Here is a 25,931-nt window from a genome sequence, read left to right on the forward strand (position 1 = left end):
TTGTGTTATAAGCCAGAGTGTTAGCACGCACTCAACTGGTATTTTACATAGAGGTATATAAAATGCATAATACTTGTATCATTTTACTTTTTCCTTCTAAACCAGTTATCGTTAAACTCTTCCCACCTCCACCCACACCCAAATTGTCCAACATCAATGGCAGTTGTACATATGTACTGGAAGGCAGAGTTCTGCCTTTAGTCATTACCTTCACATTGTAGGAAAGCACCTGCTTCCTTCAAGAGCATCCAAATTTACATTTGTAAATTTAAGATGTGGACAAAGCTGAATGCAGTGTTCAAGGTAAGGAACACCATTACATTATTTCTATAGTCTCTGCCCACGTAGTAAGTTTAGCCCAGAATGTGGGCCTGTATTCTGTACAGCAGAGACTGAAGAGGACCTACAGGTCCTGGTTGATAACCAACCGAAAGAAGTTCCCACTGTGACAGGTGACTAACAGGGACAACAAGATCCTTGGATGTATGTGGGACAGATGTGAGACCCTGGAAGCATGGAAACTTAAAATGACAGCTACACTGAGATGCACAAGACAATATGGTCCATAGGCCTATTCATCAAACTTGCGCATCTGTAAATGTTATATGTTTACATTCGTGAGCTAGGGATTGTATTCTAGCTGTATAGGGGAGGATTACCAAGCTCCCTCCTGAGCCCAAATCAGTGGGAATGGTAAACGACTGCAGAGAAGTACCACTTCCTGGGCAGAATTGCATATAATGATTTCAAACAGGTTCAAGATGCCCAACAGACAAAGAAAGGGCTTTTGGTATAATGAGTCAATGTAAACAGATGCAGATTCTGCATTGTGATCCAAAAACGGACATGAAATTGTAACCAATAGGGCAAAACCCTGCTGGAAGGATCTGAAGGACTGGAAACTGCCAGGATCTCCATATGGAAGACGGGTGACACTTGATAAGTATAACCGGCATGCAAACTGTTTTATTATGTTTTCTCTGTAACCATTTTGTCCTCAACATGTACTATGTTTTGTGAAAGCTGGCTGGTCACCAGTAAACAGTGTCAATTGTCCTTTGAGAGAGCACAAGCCGTAGATGCAGGACTAAGGTCAGAGAGAGTCAAAAAAGTACTGAAGGGAGACTCCAAGACTACATCCATCAATGTGGAGGGAGAGGGATGTGGGTCTCTGCCCCTACCCTGGTAGTGAAGACAAGCTCTAAGTCGACCTAAGTTACACTACATAGCTTAGGTCAACTTACCCCAGTATCTTCACTGTGCTGCGTCAACGGGAGATATTTTTCAGTCAACTTGCCTGGAGTACTCAATAGTGTGACCAGACAGCAACTGTGAAAAACTGGGATGGAGGTGGGGGGTAATAGGAGCCTATATAAGAAAAAGACCCCCAAATCAGGACAGTCCCTATAAAATCGGGACATCTGGTCACCCTAGTACTGGAGTTGACCAGAAACTGCTCTGCTGTCTATTTAGCGGGTCATCACTAGACCTGCTAAAATCAACACCTGCTGCATGGATTGCAGCAGTATCCATCTCCTGGGTAGTGAAGACAAGCCCTTAGAGAGGTGCCAGCTGGAGGCCTCAGACCTAAATGAGCGCTCTTGGGGAGGATAACAGAGGGGGCAGAGGTGCTGTTAATCTGAGATGACAAGTCTGAACAAGCGAGCACTAAATGAAAGTAGGGAGTTGGTATTACCTCTGTATACTGCATTAGTGAGACTACTAGTGGAAACCTGTGTCCAGTTCTGCTGTCCACACTTTAAAATGGACTTTGAAAAATATGAAATGACTAAAAAGATCTACAAAAATCATTCAAATTTCGGAAAAGATGCCTTACAACGAGGGACTTTTAAGAAACTCAATCTGTGATTTGATCACAGTCTAAGTCCCTACACAGGGAGAATGGTATCTGATAGCAGTGGGCTCTTTAATCTAGCAAACAAAAGCATATCAAAAGCCAGTGTCTGGAAGTTGACAAATTCAAAGTGAAAACAATGTGCATATTTTTAACAGTAAGAGTAATTAACCATGGAACAATTCACCAAGGAAAGCAGTGGATCATGAAGTCTAAATTAAGACTCAATATGTAAGAAACTCGCCTTAGTTTCAACCAGAAGTTACTGTGCTTGATGCAAAAATTAAAGCAAGACGTTCTAAGGTGTATAATACGCAGGAGCACAAAGCATATCATAACATTCCCTTCTGGCCTTAAAAATCTATGAAGGGGGAAAGTGCTGCATAATTCGGATTATTTAAAACTGCTTTTTGAGTAGTACTTCAAGCCCTTCATTAGTATAAGTAAATTGCAACAAGAAAAATAACTTAGGTCACTACCACCATGATAAATTATTAAAAATGATTGAGGGTGTAGCTTTAGAAGTATATCATTTAATTTTTGCACTAACTTGCATAGTAAAAATACACTAATTTCTTTCGCTTTGTTTATACTCAATATTACTTTCAAGTTCTCATACGCCAACACAATTCTGTAATGTCTAGGTTGCATATACAAGACAGAAAATGTTCATTTGACTAATAAAATGATAGCATGTTATGTGCACTTTAAAAACATGTAATTAAATAAAAATGTTTCCATTAGACTTGGAAATAGACTCTCACACTAGGCCAAAAACTTCAAAAAGTTTCTTCCAGCACATGAAGGTAAGCAGGTCTTACTTAACTGTATGTAAAAACATCAACGAAGAGCCTAAGAAAAATTTTGCACACATCACGAAAAGGCTGCAGAAAGAGGATTTTAAGATTTTTCCTTATTATATTACAGTTGTACCCAAGTGCGAGATGCTGTACAAGCAAATTTTTGACTTTTCTTGGCTGGAATCATCTCTTACTAACTCAAGACAAGATGCAAGTATAAACAGACTGGGGGAGAGAGTGATTTGAATGTATGGTTACATTCTACATTTACCATCTACAACTAGACAGTGTCAGATCAAGTTTGCTATAGCTGTAATGTATAAACAGCTGTCAGAAATACGAGTGGCATCCAACTAGACTTTATGAGTTAATTTCCATAGGCATAATAGGATAAGTGCACCTTGAGTAGGGATTTAAAGACACCTGCTGGAGTAGATGATGAACAGACAATACGCAGAGTGGTGACTTCTTCATGAGACATGTCATTTCATCCAGATTTTGCAGGGGAAACAGTTACTAATCTTACATCAGCATCATACAAATGATGTAGGACCAGTCTAAAACAGACAACACATCACCCAATAAGGGTGATTCTAGGAACTTTCAAGGTATTAAAGACAGACAGTGTTTGGTTTGGGGTTTTTTTGTTTGGTTGGTTTTTTGGGTTGTTTTTGTTGTTTAATCTGGTTATTAGGGTTTCCATATTTAAATAAATCAGACTACCTTCCAGGATTACAGCTGTTTCATTCTCTCTTTTGCTTTCCTTTGTTGGAGACTTTGCAGAAAAGTTTGAACAAGAAACCTGAAGTATTCACCAACCTCCTCTAAACAAACAGTATTAAACAATGTGTAGATAAGAAGAAAATCAGGCTATGCCTAAAAAGTTAAATCAGTCAAATTAGATCCAAGTAAAAGCTTAGACAAGGGGTCGGCAACCTAGGGCACGCATGCCAAATACGGCACGCTGGAGCCTGCCAGGACTCCAGCGTGCCATTAAAAATTCTGCCCAGCCTGGCCCGCTCTCCTCTGCCCTCTGCTCCCCTCGCAGGGGCAGGGAGCAGAAGCATAGCCATGCACACGGGGTGGGCAAACGGCCCCAATCTCCCAGCACGGCAAGCTGCAGGGTCCGCACTCCCGGGCCAGACCGCTGGGCCGAATGCAGCAAGCTGCCGGCCCCTCCCCCCGCCTTCTCCCTTTCCCTGGAGCCCTGCTGCCGCGCGCAGCGCTCTGGGGGTGGGGGTGGGGGTTGGGGCTGCGCGCTCCTGCGGGGCAGCATTTGGCTCTGTGGGGGGCAGACACGCTCCCTGCTCAACTGGAGCCATGCTGCTGCCGTGCGCAGAGCTCTGAGGGCCGGGGCTGTGCTCTGCCACAGGGTAGCGTGCCTGGCTCTGCGTGGAGCCTCGAGGTAAAGGGCCCAGGGCAGGGGGCAGTCAGGGGGCAGGGAGCAGGATGGGTTGGATGGAGGGGGTGGGATCTTGGGGGTGGCTAGGGGCGGGGGTCTCTGGAGGGGGCAGTCAGGGAGTATGGGGGGTTGGACGGGGCATGGGAGCCCCGGGGTTTGTGAGGGGGCAGCGGGTGGATAGGGGTCAGGGCAGTCAGGGGACCGGGAGCAAGGAGGGTCCTGGTGGAGGCAGTTGGGGGGGGGGTCTCTGGAGGGGGTGGTCAGGGGACAAGGAGTTGGGGGAGCGGTATGAGTTGGGAGTTCTGGTGGTCCTGTCAGGAGGCAGGGGTGTGGAGAGGGGTTGAGGCAGGCAGGGAGTGGGGGGGAGTGGTTGGATGGGGCATGGGAGTCCTGGGGGTCCTGTCAGGGGGCGGGGAGCGGTTGGATGGGGCATGGGAGTCCTGGGGGTCTGTTTGAGGATGGAGGTGTGAATAAGGGTTGGGGCCGTCAGGGGACAGGTAGGGGGTAGGGTCCAGTCTGGGGATAAGGAATAGGGAGGCTTAGATAGGGGTGAGGTCCAGGGGGGCAGTTGGGAATAGGGGTCCCAGGAAAGGGTAGTCAGGGGACAAGGAGAAGTGGGTTTGGGAGTTCTTAGGGGGACAGTCACCAAGCCCTCTTCCTTGAGCCCTGACCCTCCCCCGCGCACGCACACACACATGCACACACACACCATGCCCTCTGCCCTGAGCCCCGCACACCCCCCAGGTCCGTGCCCTGAGCCCTGTACCTCCCTCATACACACCCAGACCTCCACTTGACTCCTTCATCCTTCTCCCAATCCTAGCCCTGACTCTGGCACCCCCACCCATGCTTAGCCCCCCCCTGCCCTGACATCTCCAGTCCCCAGCCCTGACTCCAGCCCACCCCCAGCCCTCTGGATCCTGGCTGCCGGCCCCGCATAGTCCGCTGCTGGTCTGGGGTTCTGGCTGATAGACCCTTGCCAGCCGGGGTCCCGACCGCAGGCCTCATTCAGCCCACTGCCGGCCTAGGTGAACAGAACCCCAGAGCAGCAGCGGGCTGAGCAGGCTGGCGGTGTAAGATCAACATTTTAATTTCATTTTAAATGAAGCTTCTTAAACATTTTGAAAACCTTGTTTATTTTACAATTCAACACTAGTTTAGTTATATAATATATAGACTTAGAGAGAGACCTTCTAAAAAACGTAAAAATGTATTACTGGCATGGGAAACCTTAAATTTAGGCCTTGGCTACACTACAGAGTTGCAGCGCTGGTGAGGGGGTTACAGCGCTGCAACTTAGGATGTGTACACACTTGCACAGCACGGCCAGCACTGCAACTCCCTGGTTGCAGCGCTGGCTGTACACCCGGTCGAGCCTCGGGTGCAGAGGATCCAGCACTGGATCAGCAAGTCTAGACACCCACCAGCATTTTTATTGACCTCCGTGGCATAAGTAGGTATCCCAGCATACCTTAGAAGCCTCTCTGGTAATCATGCAAACTCCACTGTCCTGGGCTCACCTGACCCCTCCTTTAAATGCCCCGGGAATTTTAAAAATCCCCTTCCTGTTTGCTCAGCCAGGTGTGGAGTGCAATTAATCAATCAATCAATCAGCGACCATGCCTCCACACACCAAATGAGCCCCAGCATGGACCAATGCAGAGCTGCAGGACCTCATAAGTGTTTGGGGAGAGGAGGCTGTGCAAGCACAGCTGCGCTCCAGAAGGAGAAATTATGATACCTATGGGCAGATATCGCAGTCCTTGATGAGAAGGGGCCATGAACGGGACGCGTTGCAGTGCAGGGTCAAAATAAAAGAGCTGAGGAGTGCTTACTGCAAAGCTCGTGAGGGAAATCGCCGCTCAGGAGCTGCACCCACAACCTGCCGTTTTTACCAGGAGCTGGATGCCATACTTGGGTGTGACCCCACTGCCAATTCGAGGACCACGATGGAGAGTTCACAGCAGGGAGAAGTGGGGGAGGGTGTAGAGGAAAGCGACAGTGAGGCTACTGGCGTGGAGGGAGACACCCTGGAGTCCCAGTACACATGCAGCCAGGAGCTCTTCTCAAGCCAGGAGGAGGCTAGCCAGTCGCAGCAGCAGGAAGTTGACGGTGAGGAAGAAACTGAGGATCGTGCTCGGGGTAAGCAGATTTTTATGTTTTGGGAGAGGAGGGTTTGGGTTATGGCTGCCTGCATGCATGCCTAAACGTGGAATAGCCCATTGATTTGCTCTATCACGTCTCTGTAATCTGCCTCGGTAATCTCTTGAAAAGTTGCAGCCAGAGCGTTTGCAATTTGCTTTCTCAAGTTGATCGGGAGAGCCACCGTGGTCCTTGTCCCGGTCAGGCTAACTCGTCCGATCCACTGTGCAGCGAGGGTTGGGGAAACCATGGCTGCACACAGGCAAGCTGCATAGGGGCCAGGGCGGTATCCACATTGCTGTAGAAGACCCTCCCTTTCTTCCCAGATAACACGCAGCAGTGATATGTCTGGCAGTAGGAAACCCTGTTGAGAATTTAGGGATACTTGAGTGCAGGGCGCCAGGTTCGCATTTCCACAGCCCATTGTGCTCTGTTGTTTACCCCCCCCCCCTCCAAGCACGTAGCCAGCCACGCGGTGCACTCCGGTGTTCCCCACCCCCCTCCCAGCACATAGCTAGCCCCGCGGTGCGCTCCGGTATTATGCACCCCCCTCCAAGCAGGCATCCAGCACCGCGGTGCGCTCCGGTGTTCCCCACCCCCCTCCCAGCACATAGCTAGCCCCGCGGTGCGCTCCGGTGTTATGAACCCCCCTCCCAGCACGTAGCTAGCCCAGCGGTGTGCTCCGGTGTTATGCACCCCCCTCCAAGCAGGCATCCAGCACCGCGGTGCGTTGTGCGTTTCCCCCACACACACACACACCAGCAGGACGGCGTGAACACGTACCAAAGCCCAACACTCCCCCCCCCCCCCGCAGCAGCTCGCCACCTTCCTGTTCACTACTGTCCCCTGTTCAGGACACCAGCTACCTCCTGTACCCAGTGCAGATAAACCCCAGTGACCCATCGGTCAATTCCCACTCCCAAGGGGAACTCGGGGGAAAACCACTCACCCCATTGCTCGCCATGACTTTAGCTTCCCTGCCCTCTCTGTGTTATGTGAGGTATGTGAGAAGGATGCCACCAAAAGTCTAAAAAGTCCTTCACTGTGTGATAATAAACAATGTAGCCTCTGTGTATTACATGGTTCTCTCTCTCTTTTTTCTAGTGACCTTGACTAATGCAGCCGGATCACCGGCCTCACGTAGATTGCAGAACTTGAGACGAAATCCCAGAAAATCAAAAGAGGAATTGATCAAATCAGTTATGAGTCACTACAACAGAGAAAGTAGGAAGACACAGGAATGGAGAGAGAAAATGTATGAATGGAGACAGAGTGTACATGAATGGAGGCAAAAAGAAAGCAGGAGAAAGGAACTGTCTGCCAAAAAAACCACAAAGCAGATGATAAGCCTCCTGGCTCGCCAAACTGAGTCTTTCGAGTCTCTCGTAGCCATGCAGACAAATATGTACCGTTGTAACCCACAGCCCTCCCAAAGACCTCTTTCTTGTTCCCCAGTATTTCCACAAAACAACTTGCTCCAGCAGCCAGTTTCTTATTACCCCCAGCTGCCCCCAACACCTGTACAATCACCTACCAGCCCTGATAACTATAATTCTTACCCTGTTCACTCCACCCCCATTACCCTGCAGCATAGTAATCCTGAAGTGCAGCAGACATTGAATAGTGATCAAAATAGGACATATTCAAACCTCTGAATGTACAGTCCACCACCCCAACCCCCTTGCCTTTTATGTACTGTATGTTGAATAAAGGATATTTTTTCTTTTTCACTACGTTATATTATTGCTGGAAGTGGTAAATATTGTACCCCAAGGTACAGCAAAGCACATCAAATGCACCAAACATTACTGTTGGCTCTCAGCATCAAATTGCTCCCTTAAAGCATCCCTAATCCTTGAAGCCCTTTCCTGGGCCTCCCTATTAGCTCTGCTCTCTGGCTGAGCAAACTCATCCTCTAGGCGTCGAACCTCGGAGGTCCATTCCTCACTGAATCTTTCATCCTTCCCTTCACAAATATTATGGAGGGTACAGCACGCGGATATAACAGCGGAGATGCTGCTTTCCCCCAAATCTAGCTTCCCATAAAGACACCTCCAGCGGGCTTTCAAACGGCCAAAAGCACACTCCACAGTCATTCTGCACCGGCTCAGCCTGTAGTTGAACCGGTCCTTGCTCCTGTCAAGCTTCCCTGTATACGGTTTCATGAGCCATGGCATTAAGGGGTAAGCGGGGTCTCCAAGGATCACAGTGGGCATTTCGACGTACCCTACTGTGACCTTGCGGTCTGGGAAAAAAGTCCCGGCCCTCAGCCTCCTGAACAGGGCACTGTTCCGAAAGATGCGTGCATCATGCACCTTTCCAGGCCATCCTGAGTAAATGTCAGTGAAACGTCCACGGTGATCCACACGTGCTTGCAGAACCACGGAGAAATACCCCTTGCGATTAACGTACTCTGATACCAGGTGGGGTGGTGACAGAATAGGAATACGCGTCCCATCTATTGCCCCTCCACAGTTAGGGAAACCCATTTCTTCAAAGCCATCCACAATGTCCTGCACATTCCCAAGAGTCACAGTTCTTCTTAGCAGGGTGCGATTAATGGCTGTGCAAACTTGCATCAGCACCATTCCAACAGTCGACTTTCCCACTCCAAACTGGTTCGCCACCGATCGGAAGCAGTCTGGAGTTGCCAGCTTCCAGATTGCAATAGCCACCCACTTCTCCACTGGCAGGGCAGCTCTCAATCTCGTGTCCCTGCGCCGCAGGGTAGGGGCGAGCTCAGCACACAGTGCCATGAAAGTGGCTTTTCTCATCCGAAAGTTCTGCAGCCACTGCTCATCATCCCAAGGTTGCAGGACGATGTGATCCCACCACTGAGTGCTGGTTTCCCGAGCCCAAAGGCGCCGTTCCACGGTGCTGAGCACGTCTGTTGCTGTCACAAGCAATTTAGTGTCTTCACCGTCAGGCGATTCAATATCATCGTCTGACTCCTCACTGTCACTGTCACTCTCACTTTGCAGCTGAAGGAATAGCTCCACTGCCATGCGTGATGTGCTGGCAACATTCATCAGCAAGGTCCTCAGCAGCTCAGGCTCCATTTATAACAAAAACCGCAGAAATCGCGCTGCAGAATCACAATGCCGCCAACCTGCTCGGAATGTGTAGCAAAGCACCACGGGGCGTTGGAACAGGAAGCGGAAAGACCCGCACACTTCCTTCCCCTTCCCACAAGCCACAGCGCCAAAATGGGACGAGGTGCTCTGTGGGATAGCTGCCCACAATGCACCACTCCCAACAGCGCTGCAAGTGCTGTAAATGTGGCCACACTGCAGCGCTGGTTGCTGTAGGTGTGGCCACTCTGCAGCGCTGGCCCTACACAGCTGTACTAACACAGCTGTAACTACCAGCGCTGCAAAACTGTAAGTGTAGCTATACCCTTAGAGTGAATAAATGAAGACTCGGCACACTGCTTCTGAAAGGTTGCTGACCCCTGGCTTAGACAATGTAAGCATTACATATGCATTACTTGGAATTACTGCATCTAACTCTGAATTTGGCGTTCTGCAGGAGTTTGTTGTCTCTGTACTTGTTATTTATGGTTCATTGTATATCAAGTAGTTGTGTGATAATTAAAAAGTGCCATTTCAGGGGCACTAAATACCTTTGCAAGCTCTAAATTCTAAAAGCTTTGTCAACCAACCAGGAAAGAAAAAAAGTGCCAAGAAATTACTTTCTGAGGACATTTCAAAACCTTCCAGCAGTTGAACAGCATAATTTGTTGATTTTTAGAAACCACGTGATTCTCTTCCCTGCACCCCTGCCAAAGCATCACTATGGGGCAGAGTTAAGGTTGTCAGGAGCCTTATTTGCATTTCTTACCTGTTTGGATTTCTTTTGAAGTGTAACTTTAACTCTTAAGTTTCCTGGGTTTATAATGCTTGTTTGGAGCTAATTGCAACAGCCTCAAATTTTTTTTAACATTTAATGTTACTGATATATACTCCCAATCTTTACTGTATTTTAATGTTGCTTTGTTTCTGGGAATTTCCTTACTTTTTAAAAAGTGTGTACAATGTCATACACAAATACTAAAGACATCCCAGGAGAATGCTACTATGCAATATACCTAATGATTTGAAGATAGGCACTGTATTAACATTAATGCTAGTCAGATCTTATGAAAGGAAAGATTTGATATGCAAAGCTCATTAAGGGATTCAGCAGGCAATGCACATTACAGGCACTAGAAAGGAAAGATGATGGCAGAAGAACAAGCAGCAGAAAAAAGAGCTCTTGGATGAACAATACAATACCTTGGGTCAATCAGAAGGATTGTTTATTCACAAAGTGATTAGCAGGGAATTGTACAAAATGGACTACCATGGTTGCAAACCTCTAGTAATGGAGATGCCACATAAGAAGAATGTACTGCGTTTTTAAAACGAATTAAGGTTAACTTTTAAGGGCAGACAGAAAGGTTACTTGCATTACAGTGACCGGAGTTCTTTGAGATGTGTGGGCCCTATGCACATTTCACCATGGGCTCCATGTGCCCGGAACTGGAAATTTTTTACTAGCCGTATCTGTTGGTCCATGACTGCTCCCTGTGCCTCCTCGTGCACTCAACCAAGGGCATAAGTGGAACGCAGCTTGACCACCTCTGCAGTTCGTTCTCTACTGCAAATCACCTTAGGAAAGGCTCTGAAGCAGGTAGTGAAATACATATACGGACTGCGTATCTCAAAGAACTCCAATTACTAAGTAACCTCTCTTTCTTTTTCGAGTGATGGTCCCTATGTATATTTCCACTGTAGTCCTAATCAGTATTCGTTGAGGAAGAGGGTGCAGTGAACCAAGCTGCACCACCAACTGTAGGATCGTTGTGCCAATGGATACTTCTGCTAAAGGAGCTTGAACCAGGGTGTAATGCCTAGGATGTTTGGTCTTGCCTTTGTCCTATGTCAACGGGTTCAGAAATTGTAGGATTTGTATGCATGGTTGTGCGGACATCTGTAGGAAGCTAGGAAACCAAAACTGCCTTGGCCAGCAGAGCACCACTAAAATAACAGACACACTGTCCTCCTTGATTTTTCTCAGGACTTAGGGTAAAAGATGGATGGGTGGGAAGGCATACATCACCAGCTCCTGCCACTGAACTAGGACTGCATCCCCATTGGAATCATGACTCTAAGCTGCTCAGGAACAGCAGACTGGCATAATTTGTTGCCTTAGGACACAAAGTCGTCCCACAATGGGAAACAGCTAGAAAATGTTCTATATCACTGAGTTACATAGTTCCCACTTGTGGTCTCTGTCGAAGTGCCTTCTGAGGCTGACAAGGTGTTCACTACTCCCAGGCAGTACAAAGCCAAGAGGGGGAATCTGGTGACAGATGCACCAATTCCAGAGCTTGATAGGTCTCCCTCCTCTTTGTGCAGAAGCTATCTGTGACACAGAGACCCTTAGCAAAGAGCTCTCACCTTGGATTGGACAAACTCATTACACCAAATACATATCTTACAGGATATTTATCCAAGGATGAGGTCCTACAGGACTGGAGAAGGGCAGACATAGTACCTATCTTCAAAAAGGGGAACAATGAATACCCAGGAAATTATAGATCAGTCAGCCTAACTTCAATTCCTGGAAAGATACCGGAACAAATTATTTAAGAAGCAATTCATAAGCACCTATAGGGTAATAGGATTCTAAGGAATAGCCAGCACCGATTTATCATGAACAAATCATGTCAAACCAACCCAATTTCTTTCTTCAACAAGGATTACCAGATCAGTGGATAGGGAGGAAGCTGTAGATGTGTGTCATAAACAGATAAGAGTTAATAGAACAGAAGTACTTCATATCTCTTTTGCCTGTAAAGGGTTAACAAGATCAGTGAGCCAGGCTGTCACCTGACCAGAGGACCAATCAGGGGACAGGATACTTTCAAATCTTGAGAGAGGGAAGTTTGTGTGTGCTCTGTTAGTTTTTGGTGGTTGTTCTCACTGGGTTCTGAGAGTGACCAGACGTGCAACCAGGTTTCTCTCCACTCTCTCTGATACAGTCTCTTGTATGTCCAGAACAGTAAGTACCAGGTAGAATAGGCGAGTTAGGCTTATGTTTGTTTTCTTTATTTGCAAATGTGTATTTGGCTGGAAGGAGTTCAAATTTGTATTTTGCTGAAAGGATTTTAATTTGTACTTGTATACTTAGGCTGGGAGGGTATTCCCAGTGCCTATAGCTGAAAAACCCTGTAACATATTCCATCTTAAAATTACGAAGATAATTTTTACTGTTTTTTCTTTCTTTAATTAAAAGCTTTTCTTGTTTAAGAACCTGATTGTTTTTTTTTTTATTCTGGTGAGACCCCAGGGGACTGGGACTGGATTCACCGGGGAATTGGTGGGGAGAAAGGAGGGAAGGGGGAGAGAAAGGTTAATTTTCTCTCTGGGTTAGGATTACTTTCTCTCTCACGGAGAGTCTGGGAGGGGAAGAGAGAAGGGGGGGGGAGGTGGATTTTCCTCTCTGCTTTAAGATTCAAGGCGTTTGAATCACAGTGATCTTCCAGAGTAACCCAGGGAGGGGAAGCCTGGGAGAGGCAACGGTGAGGGAAAGGGTTTACTTTCCTTGTGTTAAGATCCAGAGGGTCTGGGTCTTGGGGGTCCCCGGGTAAGGTTTTGGGGGGACCAGAGTGTACCAGGCACTGGAATTCCTGGTTGGTGGCAGCGCTACAAGTACTAAGCTGGTAATTGAGCTTAGAGGAATTCATGCTGGTACCCCATCTTTTGAACGCTAAGGTTCAGAGTGGGGAATTATACCATGACAATGTGACATATTTTAGTAAGACTTTCGACAATGTCGCACATGACAGTTTCCTAAGAAACTTAGCTAAATACAATCTAGATGAATTTACTCCAAGGCATGAGCAAAACTACTTGAAAGATAGTAGTCAAAAGAGTAGTTATCAATAGTTCATTGTCAAACTGTGAGGGTGTATCTACTGAGGTCCTGCATGGGCTAGTCCTGGGTCCAATACTATTCAGTATCTTCAATAAAGGATTTAGATAACGGAGTTGAGAGTATACTTAGAAAATTTGCAGATGACACCAAGCTGGGATGGGCTACAAAAACTTTGGAGGACAGGATTACAATTCAAAAGGACCGTGACAAATTAGAAAATTGGTCTGAATTCAACAAGATGCATTTCAATAAAAGACAAATGCAAAGTACTTCACTTATGACGGAAAAATCAAATGCACAACTACAAAGTGGGGAATAATTGGTAGCAGTATTGCTGAAAAGAATGTGGTAGTATTCACAAATTGAATTGAGTCAACAATGTGATGCAGCTGTGAAAATGGTTATTCTGGGGTGTACTAATATGAGAGTTACATGTAAGACAAAGGAGGCACTTGTCTCGCTCTCCTTGGCACTGGTGAGGCCTCAACTGCAGTACTTTGTCCAATTCTGGGCACCACACTTCAGGAACAATGTGGACAAATTGGAGAGAGTCCAGAGGAAAGCAACAAAAATGAAATATGGTTTAGAAAACTTAACCTGTGAGGAAATGTTTGGGGAGGGGAGGGAGCGTCAGAAAGAAGACTGAGGGGGGACCTGATAACGGTCATCAAATATGTCAAAGGCTGTTCTAAAAAGGACTGATCAACTGTTCTCTGTGTCCACTGATGGCAGGACAAGTAGTAATGAATTAATCTGCAGCAAGGGACATTTAGGTTTATTATTTGGAAAAGCTTTCTAACTACGAGGATAGTTAAACTCTGGAATAGACTTCCAAGGGAGGCTGTGGAACTCACATCACTGGAAGTTTTACAGAACAACGTTGGTCTGTGATGGTCTAGATTTACCTGGTCCCCCTCAGCATAGAGGGGTGGACTTGATGACTTCTTGAGGTCCCTTCATTTCTATAAGTCATGTAGAGTGTCTACAGACAGCTTGTAACTTGTCTAGACTCAAATCACTGCAAGATGTATGCACTGGTAACATTTAAGGAACAATATATTTATATTGAACGTATGCTTTATGGACTTGGAGTAAAAAGTAAAGATTAGTCACCAGGATATTTCAGTAATGTCCTATTAGGGTATAAGGAAGTTACCACCACACCCCTTCTAGCCAGTGATGCAATGCAAGGGTAAATTGTTTAGCCTTGCACACTAGTAAGACTTAGAACGAAGAACAAGCAGAAGCCATGACAGAGTCAAAGCCACTTAAAACACAAAAAGGAAACTTTATAACAAGACAGGGGTTCACCCTGTCTATGAATAGAAACAAGAGATTGTTTTTTAGTATGACTGAGTGTGTGGAAAAACACTCTGCATCAATTAACTGAGGAAACTCCTTAAGGAGCAGGCTAGGCATTCATGAACCCTTGGATCCTGATTTGTCTGCAACCAGCCAGTTCTGCAAAAAACTGAACTTGTGGAGGAAAATCTACTCTATAACATAGTAAAGGTAACTATTAATAAGTGTAGACCCATGTTTTATGGTTTTTGTATTGTATTTGTATTTTTTGTATTGTAACCACTTGTTTCCATCACTCTCTCTTATCTCCAGTTACATCTTTATTCTGTCATTTGAGGGCTCATTTTGACCGGAGGTCCCTCAGAACATCTGTCCTCATGTAGATATGTACTACTTGAAATCAAGTTTGTAGTCACTCCAAAAAAGTCCATAATTTGCATTGGTACTAAAGTACACTTTTCCAGGTTCACTTAAGTCCTATGGCTTGAAGGAGGCTGTGAATTATACCGTGAGCAGCCAGTCATAGAGGTGAGGAAATACTGGGCTGTCCTGGCAACACGAGTGTGTCGCTACCAACGACAGCAGCTTTGTAAAGCTCTGGAGGCCACTGATAGACCAAAGGGAATTACTCTGTATTGATAATGATCTAGGTTCACCATAAAGCACAGGAGTCTCCTGTGGACTGGATGAATGTCTCTATGGAAAACAGGCATCCAGTCAAGAGCTACAAACCAGTTACCTTCATTTAGGGAGGAAATCAAAGGCCAGGGTGGTCATCCTGAACCTCAAATGCTGTGTAAAGACATTTAGTTGTCTGAGATCCAAGATGGGTCTTTCAAAACCCCCTTCTTTTTGGGAATGAGGAAATACCTTGAGTAAAAACCTTTCACCTTTGTTGAGGTGGCATACCATTGGTTGGGAGCACGAGGCGGCACAGGAGCAGACCAACAGATATCACTAGTAAAAATTCTCCATTTTCAGGTTCTTGGAGCACATGTGCACACATACTAGAAGAAATATCACCTGAAGAAGAATCACTGATACCCCAAAATATCAGACTAATATCAGCCCAAGCATACTATCTAGATCAGTTAAGATTGCAGCTGCCTTGTATTACCAGAGTGACAAAAAACAACTTAAGTGTGCTGGTGAATCTGGACTTTAATTTGCAATTGACCTATTAAATTTAGAGGCCTGAGTTAGTTAGGGTGAGGAGAAAGCAGAGTCTCCGAGTCTCAACTTATTTGTGTGTTAAGGGCTTCCCTGCACTCCTACTTCAATTCTATTGACAATGCTGCCTCAGTACATATGTAACAGAAGCCGTTATGCCATGGGGAGCCTTTCAAGCACTGATGCCAAAGCCAGCATGCAGCCACTTAATCTGTAATTAGCAGTGACAGTTGAGCCAAGTAATTTACCAATGAGAATTTGACATGTGTCTAGTCTCTGGTATGCTAGCGAATCATTACAACCAACAGATGTGATGCACGCAAATTAGCTGGAGAGAGAAGTTGGTGATTAGTTGATTTATTTCTGATGTCACAGTAACCCTGCTTGTGATTTACTGAGCTGTTTATCTGAGCCTTGAAATTAAATCATAATTAAATATAAGAATTATTAATAACCGATTAATTGTAATCTATTTACTTCAATTATAGCCTACATACAAGATTTAAACTTTACATATAGTTTAAATTGAACACGTCTGTTATTCCATTAAGACAATTCAGGACAAGCAAAAGTTCTATGTTTCTTAAAGGAAATAATTTTTAATTAATTTTAACTCAAATTAACTGGTTTAATTGTGAATTCTTATAAAATGTATTCTGTATTCAAAAGAGTAAGTGCTGTAAGTTTGGGGATGATAAACTGTATAGTGCCATAAAATAAAGAGTTTGAAATCTTGTTTTTAATTCAAAAGGTTGAGTTCTGTTAGAGAGTCACAACTAGTGCCTCCATAACAGAGAAAACAGCAATTGACACTGTTCTATGCAGGGGACCTAAATTCTGGAATTTGCTTTTAGCCCTGATACACCAGAGCCCATACTTGTTAACCTTAGATGAATACTGCAAAGACTTCTTATGAACCTCAGTCTCTCTGAGTGCATGCAAAAAGGAAGAGAGGCTAAAGGGGAACAAAAACAAGGCAGGTGGGAAGAGGAAAATAATTCTGTTTAGGGTTTTTTTTGGTTTTTTTTAGAATGTACAAATTATTAACCAACCTATTGGAAATACTGAAGAACTAACATTTTGTATTGAAGAGCTTGGGTTTGTAATTGGGTATTTAAAATTTTAGGCGGTGTGTAGTCTACTGGATATGAGCCAGAGTTTTTTCAAATATTAAACTGGGTTGATATGGCAGGTGGGATAAAGAGGATGACTATACTCATACAAGGATCCTCCAGATTTGCTGAAACAAATCACACATTTCTCAAGCTGAATGGTTACAATCCCCTCTACACCAGCCACAAACCACCACCTTCATGCTACAGTAAGCACTGGTCACCTTGATGCTGTGTCCTAATCCCAGCTCTTTTTGGAGGCAAGAGTGAGTCACAAGCAACCGGTACTTCTAACTAAAACATTCACTGACTTATTCAGTGGAGGAATTTACCTTTCCTTCTTCAGAACACAGAACGATGTGACCAACCTTGAAGAAACGTACACTAGATGCATGGAATCTAGCTAGTTACTGCTCAGTTTCAAACTGTTCATTTCTGACCTAGCTTATAGAAGCTAGCCAAAGGATACCTACAAGCTCATTTAGTCAAAGTCAATAATCCTAGATTCAGCACAATTTGGTTTTAAGACAAAACATGTAATGGAAACAGCATTAGTAGTCCTATTGGATCATCACCCCGCTGTTCTTTGATGGAGGAGACATCCATTCTTACTCCGCTGGTTCTCTCTACAGCCTTTGACAGTTTATCATGAGATACAGTAGCACAGAACACGGCTGCATATCCTGTCAGCAACATGGACTACCGTGAGCACATTCAGCCTGTCCTCCATTCACTATGCTGGCTTTCTGTATAATTTTATTTAAAAATTTTTCATCATAAATCCTTATCTTCAAAATGCTCAATAGTCTGAAAGATGCCGCTCAGAGGCCACATCTACACCACACTTCTTGCGGCAGCGTGCAGAGTCTATGTAGTTACACACTGCAGCGTCCACATGTCAGTGAAGAGTTACGCATGTCAGTGAAAGACTTTGGCGGAGGGGAGGGCAGCAGGGAAAGGCTCCAGCAGAGCTGGACACTAGGAAATGACTTAGCAGTGTAGACGGGGGAGGTGCTGCTTGTGTGTGTAGAGAGATGTATAGGTAGGGCCCTATCAATTTCAGGGCTGTGAAAAACATGTCACAGTCCACGAAATAAGCCCTTCCCTGTGAAATCTGATCTCCCCCTTGCTGCTGGGAACACCTCAGCCAGGGGGCTCCTAGCTGCAAGTCCCTGCTTGGTTGTGAAGTGAAAGGACTTGTCCTTCCCCTGCATAGCCGATCTTGCTCTCAGGGGGAGAGCAGACCCACCCCCGAATGCCCCTGCTGCAGGAAGCACTGGGAGGTTCCTGCAGCTGAAGACCACTTGTGAAGGTGGGTCCAATCTCCTCCTGCTCCTGGAAGTGACCCAGCCACGGGGCTCCTAGCTGCAAGACCCTGCTGGGCTGGGGAGGAACAGGACTTATCCTTCCCTTGCATGGCAGCTCCTGGGGGAGAGGAGACCCACTTCGGACACCTTTTGGTTTGTGACCCCCACGGTTACAATACCATGAAATTTCAGATGTAAACAGCTGAAAACATGAAACTGTCCAATTTAAAAACCCACTGGTCGTGAAACTGATCAAAATGGACCAGGGTCCAGGCCTGTCCTTATTCACCATCTACTACAACTTTATTTATACCGATGCTAGGGAGGCCTGTGATGTATATACTCTACATGTCACCAAGAGAGGCATGCAATGTAGCTGTACATGGAGAATGAATGAACCCACATGCAACAGAAATTAAATCATGTAGCTTAATGCACTTCTGGGAAACTCTCTAAGCTGAACAGAATTTAAACTATTGAAATCAATCATAATATTACAAAAAGGCTAAGAAGATATGATAAAATAAGAATAGGTGAACGTATATATAACCATTCCTAGTTTCTCTGCTTTGATGTGACTAAAACATTGCAAATTTGTTAATTTAGCTTTGGTCTTCCTTTCATCTTTAAATCTTATCTTCTGATAGTTATTTAAGAAATTTGACTGTGCAGTACATATATTTGCATAGCTTGCACAAAGCACTACCTTGAAATGCTAATAGGTTCAGTTTGTCCGATGGGCTAAATGGACAATAGTTAATGTGGTCCACTTACGGCTATTAGGATATGCCATGTAAACTACGCTTTGAACCAAAAATGTGGGTTTTGAACAAAACATTCTACGAAGATATGTATAATTTATGGATATTTAAAGATGAAACATTTCTGATAAACCACGTACTTCTCCTCGAACACAATTCAGGAAACAGAAATTATTTTTCCTATTGTTTATTTCTTTCATATATTGTATTTAAAAAATAGAGCTCTCTTTATTTTCCAGTTCCTTCAGCAAGAAAAGAATAGGTTATAAGATCAAGAAAAAAAAATAATTTCTTATTCTGGGGTTTCATACCATAAACTGTACTAAGGTGTTACTAACAAACTCTGATACCCTTTGTCAACAGCTACAATGGAAGAGATTTAATTGAATATTACTGTCTCTTATCCTACAAATGTCAGTATTCATATTTATATATAACTTGACACAAAATAAGCAGCAAAGAAGATTTAGTATAAGGTGTTTTATAACAAGAGAAAGCAAATAGGTTATATTTGTCATAAAGGATTGTGGTTTGTTTTTATCATCAATGGTAGCATCCTGGGTGTCTTGTTCTTTGTTCTGCTATTTTAGTATATTTTGTATAACTGTTTCTTTGGTGCTAGTGACGTTACTGATTTCAGAATGCTAGCCCTGTTAGTCTGTATCAGTAAAAAGAACAAAGAGTACTTGTGGCACCTTAGAGATTAACCAATTTATTTGAGCATAAGCTTTCGTGAGCTAAAATCCACTTCATCGGATGCATGCAGTGGAAAATGCAGTAGGAAGATATATACACAAAGAGGACATGAAAAAATGGGGGTTGCCAACTCTAACGAGACAAATCAAGGTGGGTTACTATCAGCAAGAGGGGGAAAAAAACCTTTTGTAGTGATAATCAAGATGGCCCATTTCCAACTGTTAACTGTTTTTTTTTCTCCTGCTGATAATAGCCCACTTTATCCAATTACTCTCTTATAGTTAGTATGGGAACACCCATTTTTTCATGTCCTCTGTGTGTATATACACATATATATCTTACTACTGTATTTTCCACTGCATGCATCCGATGAAGTGGATTTTAGCTCATGAAAACTTATGTTCAAATAAATGTTAGTCTCTAAGGTGCCATAAGTACTCCTGTTCTTTTTAGTGAAGTTACTGTCAGCCACACAAGCAAAGATTTTTCCTTCACCAAGCTAAAAATAAAACTGAAGCTAACAGAGTCAAAGTTTAGAAGGGTCTTCATGATGCTCAGTCGAGAGATCAACAGCTGTGTCTAGAGATCAACAGCTGTGCCAATGCAACTCCATGAATCATCCAGCTGGAGATACTTGGTGCTCAAAGCCAACATGTGCTTCAAATGTCAGTACTCCTCCATGACACCAAACGCAAACCCCAGTCCTTTCTTACTACTTGTATACTGTAGAATACTGTACCATTTACACTGGGCCACATCAGACTTCAGTGAAAGCAAAGCAGTGGTCATTTCCCTCCTCTTCCCCTCCTATTTTTCACCTTCACACTTACGCTTTTATTTGCAGGACTTTTTAATACAGTATTTCTGAGACTGATATTTTAAAAATGTCTGGTGCCTGATTCTTTTCATAAGTCTTAGGTTACAGCTAACTGTATATGGGAAACAATCTCAACACTATTAAAGACTCAATAAATATTATTTTAATTAACTTCCTTATTCATAACCACCAACGCACTCAACTAAGTTTGATCGAAATGCTCAACTCAGTTCTTAAAAACAGCAAAAGGACTAGCACATCTTAAATATAACACCACACTGACTGGGTCTAGGGTATTCTCAAATAGTGAAGACTTTCATTTCTAATTTGACTACAGATTTAGGATTGTTCAAGTAACTGTCTTCCAGAAGTCGGTCAGTCATATAGGTACAAGCTTTATATTGACAACAGATTTACGTAATATGTACGCACTTCAAGCTCCATCAAAAGATCGTGACTTGAATTATCAGCAACAAAAATTATTCTGAGAACAGCAAATCTGATGCATGACTGAAAATACAAGAAAGGACTACATCATTAACTGATGCTTAAGCATTTAAAAAGCATAATTTATTAACCACAGAAGGATGAAGGAAAATTTAAATATTGAGTCCATATATATTGGCAAGCTGGAGATTAACAAGTAACCCTTCTACCTAACCCCCTTTGTACAGCTATGAGATTTTATTGTACATGATGTTTCTGAAGAAACACACATTTCTGCTTCTAGATACAGTACAATCCATTTCTTATATATATTATACAATACAATTATTCAATAATTATTCCCCAGAAGAATACATATATGTTGTAGATAAATTTTTATCCTGCATTTGTTAATATGGTATCTAAGCTCCTCAAATTTCTAACATTTTTCATACTTTTCACAGGGCAAATGCCCAGCATTTCCAGATCACTGCAATTAACAGAATTGCTTTTCTAATCACAAGCTATTCAAGATAAGACATGTTTACAACTCTGTCTAAGGCACTCTGAGACAGAAAGCTGAATGCATCTTGTATACATCAATTACATTATAATATCAGGTCACCCGAACTGCAGTAAAGCATTTATGCATTTGAAACACAAAAACAAAAAGTTATTTAGGACTGTGATTTTAATTTAAAATATTAACTTAAGAATGAGAGCCTTTTAGTTTACATTTTAAGTTATGCTCAATTTCTTTTATTTTGACTGAATGGGATAACACTTGACCTTGCTATTCCACACCCTGACTTTCCATTGATTCAAAAGGAATTGACACACAGGACTGAAGGATCAGTGCCTACAAGATTTTGGCTTTGCAACATCAATAAACACATGACAGAAACCCAGTATGGATTAGTCCTGTTAAAAAACAGAGTCTTTCTTTCTTAGAGTTGGAAAAAAAGAAAGAACTGCTCTTACTACAGCATCACTGAAACATTTAAAAAATCCTTCCCTTCAAGAATTGTGGGTGGGTTGGTTGGTTAGTATTTTTTTTGTTTGTTTTTTAAATACTCCATACCAACAATTGTTCATCTCTTCTCTGTCAGTTAGCAATTTAACTCCGTGGGTTTTGTCTGAATTAGTTTAATTCAAGAGAACTTTAAACATGTAGATACAGAGTATCAAGTTGAACACTAAGAGATGAACACAGTAAGAGTACCTGAGATGCTGAGTTCTTCCAAACATGATCAGCAATTGCTATGCAATCAAAATTTGCATAAGTTCTGAATGAAACCAACATTTCAGGATGAGAAGTGGTGTGATGGTTCCATTACTGGAGATGGAAAAGGATTCTGGACAGCACACTTCTCCTCTGGTCTGATGAAAAGGTGGAGGATGGAAGGGACAAAAAGAAATTAAAAGTAGCAGCCTTTGCAAACTACTGGAAAGATCCACACATCTGACATGATCCTGAACCAGGAGTGCAAAACTCAGCGATTCTAATTCTTAGACTTCAACGAGGGAGGAGGGAAGTCAGAACTGTACCTTTACTGTAAGGTAAGACTTAAAGTTTGTATTTTAAAAGGACTGCTGTTATAACTTGACTGGAGACCAACATACAGAAAAGTTAGGCTTGCCTTTATGGAATAAAAAATGGCAACAAAAAAGACGACTTACTCACAGAATGAGTGCCTTGCTGGTGAAAGGATTTCATTCTAATCTTAAGATTTTGGAGATAAAGAATATCCCCCAAACAGTCTCAGGTTCCTGAAAGGGCAGGATAAGGAGCATGAGGAGTTTTGATTACGTGTAGTGGCCTACCAAATTCATGGTCCATGCTGGTCAATTTCACAGTCATAGGATTTTAAAAATTGTAAATGTCATAATTTCAGCTATTTATAACTATGAGGGTCCTGACCCAAATAAGGGTTGTATGGGGGGGGCAGTCTCAGAAGGCTATTGTAGGAGGTTGTGGTATTGCCACCCTTACTTCTGCACTGCTGCTGACAACGGCGCTGACTTCAGAGATGGGCAGCCAGAGAGTAGCGGGCAGCACAGATGTGAAGATTAGATAGTATGAGGGAGGAGGGAGAGTCATCACTTTTGGGGAGGGAAGGGCCAGCCTTACAGGTGGGCGACCACCCAGGGCCCTGTTGTTAGGAGGGCGCTTTGGTTCCCCCGCACACATACACAGCCAGCCCAAGGCCCCTTTTACCTCCCGAGTGCTGGGCCCGGAGCCATGGATGGTCAGGGTTGAGAGCCAAGGGCACAGGAACCTTTGCAGAAGGGAGGAACCACTGGTGCCAGAACCAGGGGTGCTGGGGGCTATGCCCCCCACTTTTAACACATGGGCATAGTTTGGGGATGGGGCAGTGTTGACACCTCCCACCAAACTGCAAGTCTCCGCAGCTACTCCCTGTGCACAGACCTCTCTCCCCATGCTGGGTAGGAATGGGAGCAGGAAGTAGGCAGGAGTGCGGTGCTTCCTACAGCCAGAGGAGGTTCTCAGGAGGTGGGAATGACCCAGCCCTGGGAGCGGCCCCTCCTCAGCCCTCCCAAGAGGAGCAGCTAGAGCTGGGCACATAGTAGGAGCCCCAGCTGGGGTGCCCCCAGCCCTGCCCCTCTTAGGCTGATTTCATAGTCCAGGGTGCATTTCTCATGGTGAATTTGGTAGGGCCCTAATTATGTGTCTTCTCCCAAAAGGATGAATCCAAAGGGCATGGTGACTAGACCTAAACAAATTACCTGAACATTGGCTTCTAGACAAAACGAATCCTAGTTTATATCATTTATGCTGTGCACTTCCAGGAGACAACTGGAAAGACACATACATATCAGTTTTAGGAGTCTGGCACAGAGTGTCCAGTCTGAGGTTCAGTTAGCCATTGTGTGACTACTCTAAAAGAATGTGTAAATGGCTATGGCTGAATATTCATTAGTTGAAAGACCCACATTACAGCGCCCTCCATCTTCCAGTCAATGGGTCCCTGCATAGCGACAACATTTCAGGAAAGGCCAGATTGTTTCTGGTGACTTATTTAATTTACTTTTGATTGTCACAGTTACAGATCTTGGAAAGCTACAATGAGTTTTTAGATTCTCTACAGAATTCTGTGTAATGCAGATGTGTATGGAAAGGAGCAGATCACCTGCAGCTTCCTAAAGACAGATGATAGGAATAAACACCAAGGAGTCCCCCTGCATTTTATTAATTAAAAAAAAAAAAAAAAAAAGGAGGCTTTATATCCTTTTCTGGGCCTCCTGCTAAATTATAAACTTAAGGGTCCCAGATACATGAAACCAAATGGACCCAGCTCCTTAGGGGCAATCTTCTTGGGTTTTCTACATAGCATATATATACCAGGGAAGGAGAACATATGGCCGTTATCAGAGAGGACTAAGAATCCATTCTCTCTTCCTTGTGAATCTATGAAGTGGAACTTTTTTTTTGCATGCCAGAGACCCAACAAGACAACACAGATGACAATGGACCCTGCACTTAGACCACTTTTTGAGGAATCCAGAGGCAAAGGGAGCAAACAGCAAAATCTCAACCACCAGACACTTGTTCCCTTCCTGTAAGACAGGAAACTGTAGAGCAAAGCCAGGAGGACCAGGCTCCAAAATTCTACCTTATCCAAATTGGCTCCCTGGCTGAATGACAAAAGGAGAAGGAATATGCAATGTATGTACAGGAAGAAGCTACATCTCAGAAACGTATTACACGAATAAACAATTGTCTCAGCCATTAGCAACAGCCCTGCACAAAAAATAATTCAGTTATTCTAACAGGCAAACTGGGAAGTTTGCTGAAAGTCTTTTCAAGACTAAGGGATGAATCCCCATTTAAGTTTGCATACATTACTGTGTATCAAGATTTAATTACACTCTGAAATATTCAACATATGAAAAAACTGTGCAAAAAACCCTGAAACTTATTAAACGAGACTACAGAGTAAGAGGTCTACATATAGCGTATATCTATTTTTAACTCAAACATGCACTTTAATTACTAAGAAATAGTATATTTCTTAGCAGGTCAAATATTTCAATTGATAAACATTATATAATGAAACAGCAGTAAGGGTTAACTGAAGAAATATCCTCTAGCAGAGGACAGCGTTTCCTTTACTGGAGGCAAACTAAAGGCCAAGAACTGGTTAGAGTCTCATGTCAGGACAGGCCTTAACTATTTGGTTTCTATCTTCTCATTGAGAAAAAGTATAACGCAGACATCTGGATTGGTATAGATCTATTTGCACAATCAGGTCTTTTAATCTTAACAATGAATTAGTGTAAGATGTATGTGTCATGGAGAAAAGGATCAATAAAACACAGCAGTATTCCCTCATTTAAGAGTTGTCCTTCTGACATATACATAAAGTTATTATAAATTAAAAGATTACAAGGTACTGAATGTTAAAATTAAGTCATTTTGATCTAATTTCTCATCTTTATTGCCCAAAATAAAATGAAGTTATTTAAGACAAAGTTAAACTGTCTCCATTATTTTCAAAACTCAATTTATATCAAACCTTTAATAGCATCTACAATACTTTGATGGGTTAAGGTATCCTGATCCAATTAAAAAAAACGTATTCCATAATCACAACCATTGTGAAGCTGCATGACTTGCAAGGCTTGTAGGCTAAAACTTGTCTCTAATACTGCCCCATGTATGACTATGAGGAAACACCAACACTGACACTATTCCACCACAATGGCCCATTGCAGCAGAACAATCAAAAGGATTTAAAAGCATTTTACTTGTGTTCGAAGTTATAACGATCAGCTTTTATCAATTATCCAAACTTCCCATAAATTTCAGTGTCTAAGTATAAGTGAAATACTATGAATTTAAAAGAAACAAGACAGCTGAGAAATATAATTAGGACTTAAGAACATATAGTAATAAAGCAAAGACTTAAAACAGATCATTTGCAGTAGCAATGAACAACTAAATCCTAGAACGCCTTATTTTGTTGTGGATGAGAGAATAGGAGAATAAAAACGCTTAGACTTCCCTAATTTGGAAAAACCTATGACTCAGAAGTTTTCAGTGTATGAACTCCAATTGCGATTGCCAATTCCCATCACACTAATATAGGACAAAATGTTTTTCCTGCATTCTTTATTTATAGAAGTTCCATATATTAAAGGAGGAGGGAGAGAGGAGTATTAAATGGGATCTCCCATTCATCAAGGGTAAAAATACCA

The 25,931-nt window shown here is 43.4% G+C and overlaps 1 protein-coding gene across 3 annotated transcripts in view; it reads right to left on the reverse strand.

Annotated features, from left to right (window-relative positions):
• The window catches only part of MARK1 (microtubule affinity regulating kinase 1), a 108,464-nt gene that overhangs the window by 61,327 nt on the left and 21,206 nt on the right, over positions 1 to 25,931 (reverse strand). The gene's annotated exons all lie outside the window — the stretch shown is intronic.

This window comes from Gopherus evgoodei, chromosome 3, assembly GCF_007399415.2.
Source record: "Gopherus evgoodei ecotype Sinaloan lineage chromosome 3, rGopEvg1_v1.p, whole genome shotgun sequence".
NCBI classification, from domain to species: Eukaryota; Metazoa; Chordata; order Testudines; family Testudinidae; genus Gopherus; species Gopherus evgoodei.